Source organism: Pan paniscus, chromosome 5 (assembly GCF_029289425.2).
Source record: "Pan paniscus chromosome 5, NHGRI_mPanPan1-v2.0_pri, whole genome shotgun sequence".
NCBI classification, from domain to species: Eukaryota; Metazoa; Chordata; class Mammalia; order Primates; family Hominidae; genus Pan; species Pan paniscus.
Window position 1 is genome coordinate 30,474,413 of NC_073254.2, and position 12,861 is coordinate 30,487,273.

At 42.3% G+C, this 12,861-nt stretch overlaps 1 long non-coding RNA gene across 1 annotated transcript in view; it reads left to right on the forward strand.

Moving 5' to 3' along the window:
* Window positions 1-212: 212 nt before the first annotated feature.
* Window positions 213-12,861, forward strand: part of LOC117980530 (uncharacterized) — a 75,286-nt gene continuing 62,637 nt past the window's right edge. Inside the window, exon 1 of the long non-coding RNA XR_004671840.1 lies at window positions 213-720. This is a non-coding gene — a long non-coding RNA (uncharacterized LOC117980530). The remainder of the gene's footprint in view (window positions 721-12,861) is intronic.

The window sequence follows — 12,861 nt, forward strand, 5'->3', positions numbered from 1 at the left end:
ACTGGGGTGCACTACCATGCCTGGCTAATTAAATTTTTTTAATAGTGAGTGGATCTCCTTATGTTGCCCAGGCTGGTCTCGAACTCCTGGTCTCAAGTGATCCTCCCTCCTACGGCTACCAAAGTACTGGGACTAAAGGCATGAGCCACCATGGCCCGGCCAAGAATCTGGTCCAGGGGATGCTGATGCTGCGGGTGCTTTGAAAGCAACTGCTCTTTATTATGCTCTCTCATTTGCCTCTGTACAATGTGCTTGCAAAGGGTTAACAAAACATCAAATGGTTGGTAATTTTACAATGGACATTGACAAATGTGGCCTTGGAGGAACACTAGAGTGAGGAATGGCTCCCCAGAGGAAAGGGCCAGAAGGTTTTCACCAGCGCGGTGAGTGGCGAGGATTTCAGGAAGATTGGAATTGAGGAGGAAGCCATTTGCCTGCCTACACCCTCCTGTATCCCCATGTTGGTGACAGAACAAAAGATAAAGCAGTCAGCATTACCTGAAGTGACTTGGAGGTGATTAATACTCAGAGCTCCTGGAGCAGAAAGGTGGGCATGCAAGTTGCAATTAAGATGATAAAGAACGCTGCTTAGCAGCAAGCTGGGGTGCGAGGCTGGTGAGGAGGAGAGCTACTGCCTGTCTCTTGCTCTGCAGAGACTGCTTCTGAGATACAGGCACGGGGTTTATGATGCTGCCAGGCTCATCAGGAGAGAGAAGAAAGGTAATTAGAAAGGTTATTTTCAAGACATGGGAGTTTTGTTTTGTTTTGTTTTTTTGTCTCCCTCCCTGGAAGGAAGGATGGAGACTCCAGCAGTTACTGATAACCATATTGATGAGGATTTCAATGGGTGGCGGGTGGAAAAAGTGATCATGATTTGGTTTAAATTCAGACTGTGTCTAGCCTAGCTAGTAATTGATGGAAGGAAGTAAATGACCCGAAGGAGGCTCTCAGTGTGATTCATAAGTCTTATGTGAAATTCGAAGGCAGCACAGGTTACATACACAGGGTCAGCCCTACTACATGGAAGAAAATCATTTCCAGTGCCACTTTGCCTCCTATTTTTGTGCTCTTTCTGAACACCCTGACCTCTCTCCAGGGCTAGGTGGAAGCTCCGAGGCACCATAAAAATTCTTATTCTCCAAGCAAACTGCTGTAGGGTGCATTAACTAAATTCACACCAAATCAACAAATGGTGACTTAATGCCTCTATTTAGGTCACTGTCTAATTCTGACAAATAACCCTATAATGGCGGAAGGGAGGCAGAGAGGGGCAGAAGTTAGCAGCAGATGTGTGTATCCACCTGCCCTCAACATTTCTGCTTGAATGTCTAATTCGCATCTCACTTGCCATGGCCCTACCTGAACCCTACCTTTGCTGCTTGCCTTAGCCCAAAGTGCTCCTCTTAGTCTTCTCCACTGCACGAAATGGGACTAGGTTTCACCTTTGAATCCTCTCAGGCAAATCCATCAGCAGATCTTTTTAGATTTACCTTCAGAACATACACCGAATTCAACCTCCTTTCGCCTCTGTGCTCCCACCTTAATTTATTTATTTTTGTTTTTTTTTGTTGTTGTTGTTTTTAATTTTATTATTATTATACTTTAAGTTTTAGGGTACATGTGCACAATGTGCAGGTTTTTTACATATGTATACATGTACCATGTTGGTGTGCTGCACCCAGTAACTCGTCATTTAGCATCAGGTATGTCTCCTAATGCTATCCCTCCCCCCTCCCCCCACCCCACAACAGTCCCCGGTGTGTGATATTCCTCTTCCTGTGTCCATGTGTTCTCATTGTTCAATTCCCACCTATGAGTGAGAACATGCGGTGTTTGGTTTTTTGTCCTTGCGATAGTTTGCTGAGAATGATGGTTTCCAGCTTCATCCATGTCCCTACAAAGGACATGAACTCATCATTTTTTATGGCTGCATAGTATTCCATGGTGTATGTGTGCCACATTTTCTTAATTCAGTCTATTGTTGTTGGACATTTGGGTTGGTTCCAAGTCTTTGCTATTGTGAATAGTGCCGCAATAAACATACGTGTGCATGTGTCTTTATAGCAGCATGATTTATAATCCTTTGGGTATATACCCAGTAATGGGATGGCTGGGTCAAATGGTATTTCTAGTTCTAGATCGCTGAGGAATCGCCACACTGACTTCCACAATGGTTGAACTAGTTTACAGTCCCACCAACAGTGTAAAACTGTTCCTATGTCTCCACATCCTCTCCAGCACCTGTTGTTTCCTAACTTTTTAATAATTGCCATTCTAACTGGTGTGAGATGGTATCTCCTTGTGGTTTTGACTTGCATTTCTCTGATGGTCAGTGATGATGAGCATTTTTTCATGTGTTTTTTGGCTGCATAAATGTCTTCTTTTGAGAAGTGTCTGTTCATGTCCTTTGCCCACTTTTTGATGGGGCTGTTTGTTTTTTTCTTGTAAATTTGTTTGAGTTCATTGTAGATTCTGGATATTAGCCCTTTGTCAGATGAGTAGGTTGCGAAAATTTTCTCCCATTCTGTAGGTTGCCTGTTCACTCTGATGGTAGTTTCTTTTGCTGTGCAGAAGCTCTTTAGTTTAATTAGATCTCATTTGTCAATTTTGTCTTTTGTTGCCATTGCTTTTGGTGTTTTAGACATGAAGTCCTTGCCCATGCCTATGTCCTGAGTGGTAATGCCTAGGTTTTCTTCTAGGGTTTTTATGGTTTTAGGTCTAACATGTAAGTCTTTAATCCATCTTGAATTAATTTTTGTATAAGGTGTAGGTACGGGATCCAATTTCAGCTTTCTACATATGGCTAGCCAGTTTTCCCAGCACCATTTATTAAATAGGGAATCCTTTCCCCATTGCTTGTTTTTGTCAGGTTTGTCAAAGAACAGATAGTTGTAGATATGCGACGTTATTTCTGAGGGCTCTGTTCTGTTCCATTGGTCTATATCTCTGTTTTGGTACCAGTACCATGCTGTTTTGGTTACTGTAGCCTTGTAGTATAGTTTGAAGTCAGGTAGCGTGATGCCTCCAGCTTTGTTCTTTTGGCTTAGGATTGACTTGGCAATGCAGGCTCTTTTTTGGTTCCATATGAACTTTAAAGTAGTTTTTTCCAATTCTGTGAAGAAAGTCGTTGGTAGCTTGATGGGGATGGCATTGAATCTATAAATTACCTTGGGCAGTATGGCCATTTTCACAATATTGATTCTTCCTACCCATGAGCATGGAAAGTTCTTCCATTTGTTTGTATCCTCTTTTATTTCATTGAGCAGTGGTTTGTAGTTCTCCTTGAAGAGGTCCTTCACTTCCCTTGTAAGTTGGATTCCTAGGTATTTTATTCTCTTTGAAGCAATTGTGAATGCGAGTTCACTCATGATTTGGCTCTCTGTTTGTCTGTTATTGGTGTACAAGAATGCTTGTGATTTTTGCACATTGATTTTGTATCCTGAGACTTAGCTGAAGTTGCTTATCAGCTTAAGGAGATTTTGGGCTGAGACGATGGGGTTTTCTAGATGTACAATCATGTCATCTGCAAACAGGGACAATTTGACTTCCTCTTTTCCTAATTGAATGACCTTTATTTCCTTCTCCTGCCTGATTGTCCTGGCCAGAACTTCCAACACTATGTTGAATAGGAGTGGTGAGAGAGGGCATCCCTGTCTTGTCCCAGTTTTCAAAGGGAATGCCTCCAGTTTTTGTCCATTCAGTAGGATACTGGCTGTGGGTTTGTCATAGATAGCTCTTATTATTTTGAGATACGTCTCATCAATACCTAATTTATGGAGAGTTTTTAGCATGAAGGGTTGTTGAATTTTGTCAAAGGCCTTTTCTGCATCTATTGAGATAATTATGTGGTTTTTGTGTTTGGTTCTGTTTATATGCTGGATTCCGTTTATTGATTTTTGTATGTTGAACCAGCCTTGCATCCCAGGGATGAAGCCCACTTGATCATGGTGGATAAGCTTTTTGATGTGCTGCTGGATTCGGTTTGCCAGTATTTTATTGAGGATTTTTGCATCAATGTTCATCAAGGATATTGGTCTAAAATTCTCTTTTTTGGTTGTGTCTCTGCCCGGCTTTGGTATCAGGATGATGCTGGCCTCATAAAATGAGTTAGGGAGGATTCCCTCTTTTTCTATTGATTGGAATAGTTTCAGAAGGAATGGTACCAGCTCCTCCTTGTACCTCTGGTAGAATTCGGCTGTGAATCCATCTGGTCCTGGACTTTTTTTGGTTGGTAAGCTATTAATTATTGCCTCAATTTCAGAGCCTGTTATTGGTCTATTCAGAGATTCAGCTTCTTCCTGGTTTAGTCTTGGGAGGGTGTATGTGTCGAGGAATTTATCCATTTCTTCTAGATTTTCTAGTTTATTTGCATAGAGGTGTTTATAGTATTCTCCGATGGTAGTTTGTATTTCTGTGGGATCAGTGGTGATATCCCCTTTACCATTTTTTATTGCGTCTATTTGATTCTTCTCTCTTTTCTTCTTTATTAGTCTTGCTAGCAGTCTATCAATTTTGTTGATCTTTTCAAAAAACCAGCTCCTGGAACCAGGAACCAGGAGGGAGGTGATTGGATAGTGAGTGAGTTCTCATGACAGCTGATGGTTTTAAAGTGTGGCACTTTCTCATCCTTGCTCACACTCTCTCTTGCTGCCTTGTGAAGAAGGTACTTGCTTCTCCTTTGCCTTCTGTCATGACTGTAAGTTTCCTGAGGCCTGCACAGCCATGCAGAACTATGAGTCAATTAAACCTCCTTTCTTTATAAATTACCCAGTCTCTGGTAGTATCTTTATAGCAGTATGAGAAGACTAATACAGGGCAAATGAGACCTCCGAGCACATTTCTAATGATGATGGTAAAAAGGACCAGTACTTACCAAGTGCCTATACTGTGCCGAGGACTGTTTATTTTCTTCTTAACCTTCTTAGTAATCCTTTGAATCTTTATTTTGTAACAAGAGGAAACAGGAAGCATAGAAAAGTTTAGGAACTTTTCCAAGGTCATTTGGTGGTAAGTAATGGAGGCAGGATTTGAACCCAGATGGCTGGGCTCCAGAGCCTTCCCCCACAGGCTGACAGATTCTGTCCTGGGTCAGTGCATATAAACCATTCACCATCCCTGATCCCCCTGTCATTCTCACCACAAGGGCTTTACCTTTGTCTGTCTTGTTTTTGTTTCTATGTTTGTTTGTTTGTTTTTTTACCTGAAACATCCAGAAGAGTGTCTGGCGCTGAGTGGAAAATTACTTATGTTGAATAAATGAAGGAAGCAGTGAATGTTTCAAGAGGGAATTTTTATATCATCTAATTAAAATGTCCCCTTTGAGCCAGTAAGTCGTTAACAAATGTTACCACCACAAATGTCTAATGTGAAAAAGAGTTGGCCTGTAAGTTTTTGACTGTATAGAAGCATGAAACAGATACTTATATTTATACAAGGGGAAATATATTGCATCTAGAACTCTGTAGTATTGTTCTTTCTGACACATTTTAGCATCTGGAAAGGACAGAGCATTACTGAGGGCCAGCAGAGCAGATGCAGGGCTGAAACACACCGAGGAAAGTGCTATGAATATTCATACGTAATGCACATAGAAATGTTTGTGTGTGTACACAAATGTCAATGTCCATGTACAGTGTTTGTACATAAGTGTGTGTATTATTCAGGGTCTAGTCAGGAAACAGCATCCATGCTAGTTACTTTAACAGAGATAATTTGCTATAGGCAATTGATTAAACAGCTGTTGAAAGACAGGAAAAACAAAAGTGTTAATGAATGAACACAGAGATACTCACTGGAGGAGGCCACTGGAACCTCTAGGACTGGGATAATGAAGGGGAGAGTTTGGGTTTATTGGAAACCAAAAGCTTGGATGGAGGCTTCACATGAATGACAGATCTCCAGGGAGAGGACCCTGTCTAACTGCTGCTGGCACCCCCAGATCTTGGAGGAGGAGCCCCTGGAACTGGGACTTAGAGAAGGGGCTGCTACGCATGTGCCTTCCAGGATAGCACTGTGAACCAGGTTCCAGGACAGTGAAAAGCAGCTGGAAATCAGAGCCACCTGTCACTGGAACCTACGTGCAGGTGCCAGGATTGGGGGCTGTTGCTTGGGTGCTGCTGACAAGAATGGCATCAGGTCCGTTGTTCCGCTCCCACCTTCTAAACCTCTTCCTGTGCCTGCTACTGGTTGCTTAAGAGGGAAACAGGGAGGCAGCTGGCAAAGGAAAGAGGGAGTTTGCCAAGTTCTGGCCCCAGGATCACTAAACAGATTGAGGAAGGAGAATTTAGAACTGAGAGACGACATTTAATAACAGACAGGCAAAGGTCCTTTTCCCATGCTGATTATCCTCACATAGCCTTTATGGCAGAGTGAACATTTATTCAAACCTAAATCATGCACCAAGCTGTTCATCGCCCATCTCACTGGAAGTTTCCATGTCAAATAATAGCTTTTCCTACTCCAGTCCTCACGAAGGCGTGGCTACCTATTCTCTATTTTCAACAACGTAACAACTCTAATTCAGTTAAATAACAGTAAAATAGCTAACATTTATTGATTATTTACTGTGTGTTAGGAACATAATATTTATACATATTATCTCATATAATCCTCATTATAACCCTATCAGATAGGTATTATATTTATCTCCAACTTGCAGATGAGAAACTGAGGCACTTTAAAATTAAGTAATTGACCCAATTTTACAAGTTTATATGTGGCCAAGGTCCAGGACACGTGTTCTTATCTTTTCCACGTCACTGCCTCTAACCAGCTATTGAATAGCTCTGACCTCAGCTGACTTGGGCATTAGAATAGAGTTGTGGTTAGAATAAGTGCTTTAGAACCAGATAAAGCTGGTTTTACGTCTGAGCTACTGTTCTTGCTTGCTAAATGGCATTGGAGAAATTGATTAAACTTACTAAGCCTCCACTCCCTTATCATGAACAAGGGAATAAAGATTGTGTCTGCCATAGAGATTATTGTTAAGAATTAAATGAAATAATTCTTATAAACCACATAGTGCAATTCATTACACATAACAAGTGCTAATAACAGGTAGCTATTTATAATGTATAATTACCCATTATTTTGCAATGTAAAATTGAGAAATTCTTTGTACTTCAGTTGCGTTACCTGAGAAAGGTGGTAGTTTGTGGCCCACCTCTAAGGTAGACTTCTAGACAATTTTTGGAGGGGACCATTCAGCAGCTCCAGCCTAACAGGCTCCCCCTGGCTGTAAAGGAGCTGGAGGCAGAAGCCACCTCCCAAGGGAAAGAGAGAAGCAGTGTGGCAGCAACAGGTGGGGGGGTGGGCACCTGTGGCAGGTCAGGTCTGCAAGATGCAGAGTGGCAAGAACTAGCCAGGACACAGCAGATGGCTCTACTATCCTTTCTCACATGGGAAGAAGTTTCATGGAACTCCCCTCCTCCATCCTGCAGTGGTAGGCTGAATGCTGAAGTCTGAATTCATAGAACCCGTGAATGTGTTACCTTACCTGGTAAAAGGGACTTTGAAGATATGAGTAAGTCAAAGATCTTGAGATGGGGTGATGATTCTGGATTATCTGGGTGGGTTCAATGTCATTACAGGCTACTTATAAGATGAGGCAGGAGACTGGAGGAAGGAAGGGAATGTGATGATGGAGTCACAAATTGGAGTGACGAGGTCACGGGCAAGGCCAGCAACACAGGCAGCCTCTAGAGGAGGCAAAGGAATGGATACTCCCCTGGAATCCTCAGAAGGAATTAGCCCTGTCAGTTCTTTTTTATTTGATGGGGTCTCCCTATATTTCCCAGGCTGGCCTCAAATTTCTGGGCTCAAGGGATCCTCCTACCTCGGCCTCCCATGTAGCTGGGACTATAGGCATGAACCACTGTCCCTGGGTCTCAACACTTTTATTTTAGCTCCATAAGACTCAGTTTGGACTTCTAATCTCCGGAATTGTAGAAGAATAAATTAGTGTTGTTTCAAGCCACTAAGCTAGCGGCAGTTTATTACAGTAGCAATAAGAAACTGATACACTGCCCAACTGACTTAGTAACTCCCTCTTTACTCCTTTCTGTCTCTGTAGTTTGGTCATACCTATATTATAGCACACATCAGATCCAGTTGTGTTTATTTGCTTATCTCCTCTACTAGATAGACAGTGAAGAGGAGGGGCCCTAAGAGCCTCAGAGCCTGTCAGAGGACTTAGTTCACAACAGGCTGCATAAATGTGGGTGAACTGAATTAATGTATAGATGGACAAGAGTGTCCCAAATTGTCTTAAATTTGTGACTGTCTTAACAGAGGCCTTCTTAAACTACCTGCCTTTGTTTAAAAGCATTAAAGATGGTTTTTAAAAAAACATACTCTGAATTTATAGCCATGGAAGGGATCCCTGATTCCTTTGGTGTCTATATATCTGACTCTGGTCAACATAAAGATCAAAGCGATAATCTTCCACTAATGAGCTAAGACTACGGAGAAGGACAGGAAGGAGAGAGAAAATGCACAAAGCTATTTAGAAGAGGAAGTTTCAGTACAAATATAATTGAAGCAAGAAGTGATCAGAATATGCAGCAACTGTTATTTTAAGGAAAATAAATTCATGAGATTCAAACTTCAGCATGATGGAGAAAAAGCGAAGTTTTTTACATTTTCCACAAGATGTTCAGCAAGATGAATCTGTCAAGAAATGGGGGGAAAGGTCACACAGAAGCCAATGGAAAGTTGTGGATGGAATTCATTCTGCCACACGGCATCATCTCAATTAAAATATAACTGGGAGATTGTCAATTAGGCTCACATCTTTTCAGAATCTTCTATATGGAACATTGACAGGGGTTGTTTATTTGATAACAGAACCTCTCAAGTCTTCCCATTGGGTTTGCAGTCTGAGAAAATTAATGCGTGAAATGGTCTATTGACTTTATTTTGACAGGAGCTGTCTCCGATATGTGGGAATTGGATAGTAAACAAAGCACTGAGTTCCCTCGGGATGTCCAGGGTTTGTGTTATTTTCTTGGATGGTGTTAGATCTGGGGTGCTGTCCATGCTACACCAGGGAACAATCACTTGGAGACCAGAGTCCTGGGGGAGGACTCACCAGGATGAGGTCTTAGTCATGGATGATGGGCAGGTGGGCGGAACATGGTACAGGGAGTGGGACTCAGAAAAATCAAGTTCACAAGGAAGTGGTGGGTGAAACCCCATCTCTACTAAAAACACAAAAAAATTTAGACGGGCGTGGAGGCAGGCGCCTGTAGTCCCAGCTACTTGGGAGGCTGAGGCAGGAGAATGGCGTGAACTCAGGAGGCGGAGCTTGCAGTGAGTCGAGATCGCGCCACTGTACTCCAGCCTGGGTGACAGAGCGAGACTCCGTCTCAAAAAAAAAAAAAAGGAAGTGGTGGGTATGGTGGTGAGCTAATAAATTAGCTAATAAATCCGTGGTGAGCTAATAAATTAGGCTGATGCAAAAGTAAGTGTGGTTTTTCACATTACTTTTTAATGGCAAAAACTGCAGTTACTTTTGCACCAACCTATTTGTGGAGGGGTTGCCGATTTCTATGGTGGGAATACTTCTGTCATGGCTGATTTCAACTGACGAGCAAAATTCTTAAAAATTAACAACCAGGTCTTGTTAGCCAGCACAAACCAGCTTCAGCATGCCATGGGATAAGTGTATTGTTTTTTTAATTTATTTTTTTAATTGAGACAAAATATGCATATATAATTTACCATCTGTATTGCTCTGTTCTTGCACTGCTATAAAGAAATACCTGAGACTGGGTAAGTTATAAATAAAAGAGGTTTAATTGGCTCACACTTCCACAGGCTGTACAAGAAGCATGGCTGGGGAGGGCACAGGAACCTGACAATCACGGTGGAAGGCAAAGGGGAAGCAAGCATGTCTTCCGTGGCTGGAGCAGGAGGAAGAGAGAGGAGGGAGGTGCTACACACTTTTTTTTTTTTTTTTTTGAGACAGAATCTCGCTTTATCACCCAGGCTGGAGTGCAGTGGCGTGATCTCAGCTGACTGCAACCTCTGTCTCCCGGGCTCAAGCAATTCTCTGCCTTAGCCTCCCAAGTAGCTGGGATTACAAGCACCCTGACCACTATACCTGGCTAATTTTTGTATTTTTAGTAGAGATGGGGTTTCACCATCTTGGCCAGGCTGGTCTTTAACTCCTGAGTTCGTGATCCACCTGCCTCAGCCTCCCAAAGTACTGGGATACAGGCATGAACCACCCTGCCCTGTCTTTTTGTTTGTTTGTTTCTTTGAGACCCAGTTTCCCTCTGTCGCCCAGGCTGGAGAGCAGTGGTGTAACCTCCACTGACTGCAACCTCCGCCTCCCAGGCTTAAAGGATTCTCCTGCCTCAGCCTCATGAGTAGCTGGGATTACAGGCATCCACCACCACGCCCAGCTAATTTTTGTATTTTTAGTAGAGATGGGGTTTCACCACGTTGGCCAGGATGGTTTTGAACTTACCTCAAGTGATCCGCCCGCCTCAGCCTCCCAAAGTGCTGGGATTACAGGCATGAGCCACCACACCCAGCCTGATTCCATATTTGACAATTGTGAATAGTACTACAATAAACATGGTAGGCAGATATCTCTTTGATATATGGATTCTTTTCTTTTGGACAACTACCTCAGTAGTGGAGTTGCTGGATCATATGGTAGTTCTAATTTTAGTTTTTTGAGGAATCTCCATACTGTTCTCCATAGTGGCTGTGCTAATTTACATTCCCATTAGCAGTGTATGAGAGTTTCCCTTTCTCCACATTCTTGCCAGCATCTGCTATTGCTTGTCTTTTTCATACAAGTCCTTTTAACTGGGATGAGAGGATATTGCAAATTGGTTTTGATTTGCATTTCTCCATGATTAGTGATGTTGAACTTTTTTTTCATAGAGCTGTAGGCCATTTGTATGTCACTGTTGAGAAATATTCACATCTTTTGCCCATTTTTTAATTAGATTTTTTGTTGTTGTGGTTGCTATTAAGTTGTTTGAGCTCCTTATCTATTCTGGTTATTAATCACTTGTCAAACGGATGGTTTTCCAATATTTTCTTCCTTTCTATGTGTTGTCCCTTCAATGTCTTGATTGTTCATTTGCAGAAGAAACTTTTTAGCTTGATATAAACCCAGTTCTATATTTTTGCTTTGGTCGCCTGTGCTTTCGAAGTCGTATACAAAAAAAAAAAATTGCCAAGACCAATGTCCTGGAGCATTTCCCCAATGTTTTCTTCTAGCAGTTTCATGATGTCAGGTCTTAGATTCAAGTCTTTAATTCATTTTGATCTGATTTTTTTGTGTATGGTGAGAGATTCAGGGTCTACTTTCATTCTTGTGTACATAGCTGTCTAGTTTTTCTAGCACTGTTTCTTGAAAAGGCTGTCTTCACCCCATTGTATGTTTTTGCATCTTTGTCAAAGATGAGTTGGTTGTAAATTCATGGATTTATATCAGAGGTCTCTATTCTGTTCCATCGGTCTATGTGTCTGTTTTTATGCCAGTACCACACTGTTTTGGTTACTATGTCTTTGTAGTAAATTTTGAAGTCAGGTAAGTGTGATACCTCCAGCTTTGCTCTTTTTGCTCAGGATTACTTTAGCTATTTGAGTTTTTTTGTGGTTCCATATACATTTGAGAATTTTTTTTCTATTTCTGTGGAGAATGTGATTGGTATTCTGATAAGGATTGCATTGAATCTGTAAAGTGCTTTGGATAGTATTGTCATTTTAACAATATGAATTCCTCCAGCCCATGAGCACAGAGTATCTTTTAATTTTTTTATGTGAGTGCATGTTGTTAAAGGCAGGCATCAGGGGGATTACAGGATAGGCCAAAGCCCAAATTGAGAAATTGCAGAAATAGGTTGCAGGCAGGCCTAAAGCCTGAGTTTGTCTGGGAAACTGACCCAAAATTTAAAGGTCTTACAATAACATTCAGGAATGTGCTGTGGTTGTTACCAGTTTCTTGCATCTGACTGGCAAGTGGGCATGTGACTAGAGTCTCCAGAACTTCTAGAAAAGACAGGAGAATACATGCTGAGAATGAATAATAGTGGTGACCGGGCACGGTGGCTCATGCCTGTAATCCCAGCACTTTGGGAGGCCGGGACGGCTGGATCACATGAGGTCAGGAATTCGAGACCAGCCTGGCCAACATGGTGAAACCCCGTCTCTACTAAAATACAAAAATTAGCCAGGCCTGGTGGCAGGCACCTGTAATCCCGGGTACTCAGGAGGCTGAGGCAGGAGAATTGCTTGAATCTGGGAAGTAGAGGTTGCAGTGAGCCTTGATCGCACCACTGCACTCCAGCCTGGGTGACAGAGCAAGACTCTGTCTCAAAACAAAACAAAACAAAACAAAATATGCACAAAACACACACACACACACAAATAATGGTGACTGGTTTTTGATGTTCTACTCTGTGCCAGACATCATATTTATATGCATTACCTTCAGTCCTCCTGATAACCTTGTGACACAGAGGCCGTTATTTCCATTTCTTCGATGAGACCAGTAAGGTGGAGAGGGGCTTATCACCTGTCTCACATTGTATTGCTTGTGAGTAGCAAATGCTGGAATTGGAATCCAGATGTTTCTGATTCCAGAGTTGCTCTCTTCTGCTGCTGCTTTCCAGCCCATCCCATCAAGTGAGCTGGAAATGGGGGAGACTGACGGGGAGCGGGGATGGGTAAAGGAAAGGTGAGGGGTGGAGGGAGGGAGGGGTTGTACAAACTAACCCAGCCTCTTGATTTTCTTACCTGAGGGGAGATGTCTGATTGCAGAGGCCCTCACAATCCCTGAGTTCTAATTCACTGCGTTTGGCCTGGGGGTAGCACCTGAGGCCATAGATGACACTTGAA